At 33.2% G+C, this 1,950-nt stretch overlaps 1 protein-coding gene across 1 annotated transcript in view; it reads right to left on the bottom strand.

Moving 5' to 3' along the window:
• Positions 1 to 1,950, bottom strand: part of LOC122150903 (5-hydroxytryptamine receptor 2C-like) — a 141,709-nt gene that overhangs the window by 57,572 nt on the left and 82,187 nt on the right. The gene's annotated exons all lie outside the window — the stretch shown is intronic.

The raw sequence follows: 1,950 nt of genomic DNA, 5'->3' as shown, positions 1-1,950 counted from the left end.
AGGACAAACAGGAGTGCATAAATATGAGGGGCACAGGGGGAGGGTTACAGGGTAGGGAGGGGAGGAGCATGGGTGAGGGTTGGACATGGCAAATGGGGAATGAAACTAAATGTACACATTATATTGAATGTAAAACAAGCTGTTAAAATAAAAAATAAAAAAAGGAAAAAAAAAGAGTGAGTAAGGGCCATAGTCTCAGGGGTTCCACCAGTCTCTATCAGACCAGCACAATATCACAAAGGAAAAGGAAGATATGCAGAGATAAACAAGAGTTAAAGACAACAAAGGTAAACTCTATTACATACACAATACTGCATTATCAACAGTAACAAACATTAATCTAGGAGTGGATACATAGGTAGACAGGCAAGATGATCAGGTACGGGTAGGAGAACTAGACTATGCCCATGACCCTTTATAGGTTAGGCAGATGATATTTCTATATAAGTATATGTATCAGCTGTAAAAATGTCCATGTATACAGTAGAGCTAACAGGGGGCAAACATATGAAAAGACCGTGAGGGAGTAGGTTCAGTTGAGGGGACATCAGGGTCAACTGGGATAGCAGAGTCTACAAAGACTTTGTTCTACATCTTATTTTGGTGAGTAGGTTTATGTTCCTTGGATTTTTTCTTGGTTATATAATTTCATTTCTTATTTTAGTTATTTGCATCTTCTCTCATTTTTTCTTTGTCAGTCTAGCTAAAGGCTTGTTAATCTTACTAATCTTTTTTTAAAACAACAACAACTTCTTGTTGATTCTCTCTATTGTTTTCCTTATCTCCATTTCATTTATCTTATTTCATTTATGACCACCATAAATTTGCCTCTGAGCACTGCCTTTGCTGCATGCCATAAGCTTATGAATGTTATGATTTAATTTTCATTCATCACTAAATATTTTTTCATTTCCCTTTTGATTTCTTCTTTAACCCATAGGTTACTTAATAGTGTATTATTTCATTTCCACATATTTCTGTAATTTCAAGTTTTCCTTCTGTTATTGATATCTGGTTTCATTCCATTGTCATCAGAGAAGATAGTTTGCTTGATTTCAAACTTTTTGAATTTATTGAGATTTGTTTTGTGACTTGGTATACAGTCTATCCCGGAGAATGATTCATGTTTATGGATGAAGAATATATATTGTTCTTTTCTTGGGTATTGTGTTCTATACATGTCTGTTAGGTCTAGTTGGTTATTTAGAGTTGTTCATATCCCCCTATTTACTTATTAATAAAGCATATGTACTGAAGTGTCCAACCATTATTGTAGAACTCACTATTTCTCTCTTCAATTCTGTCAGTGTTTGCTCCATATATTTGTGAGCTTTCATGTTAGCTGCATATATAGTTATTATCATATATTTTTGATGCATTGACTCTTTTATTACTTGAAACCCTTATTTTTCTCTTATAACATATTTTGACATAAAGTCTATTGTAGCAGATATTAATGTAGCCACCCCATCTCTGTTTTGGTTACTCTTTACACAGAATATATTTTTCATCTTTTCACTTCAAACTTTTTTTTTAAATCTGTTCTGCCAATCTCCATCTTTGATTGGAGAATTTAATCCATTTACATTAATTACTGACAGTAAGGACTTATTTCTTTCATTTTGCTGTTTGTTTTATGTGTGTCTTATACATTGTTGCCCCTCATTTCCTCCAATACTGTCTTTTTTGGTTTAGTTCATATTTTGTGGTGAACCATTCTGTGTATATTTTTTTTAGATATTTTACTTGTGGTTACCATAGGGATTATAATTAACATCTTAAATTTTTAGCAATCTCATTTAAATTTATACTAAATTAATTCCAGTAGTATACTATAACACTCACCACTTTATGTTCTTGTTATCGCAAATTACATCTTTATACATGATGTTGGAGCTCTGGTACTGTAGTGCCTAAGGCACTTGACTGCTAACCAGAAGGCTGGTGGTT

This window comes from Orycteropus afer, unplaced genomic scaffold (assembly GCF_000298275.1).
Source record: "Orycteropus afer afer isolate SDZICR_OR568_19922 unplaced genomic scaffold, OryAfe1.0 scaffold00259, whole genome shotgun sequence".
In the NCBI taxonomy this organism is placed as follows: Eukaryota; Metazoa; Chordata; class Mammalia; order Tubulidentata; family Orycteropodidae; genus Orycteropus; species Orycteropus afer.
This window is presented reverse-complemented; position numbering and strand designations above follow the sequence as displayed.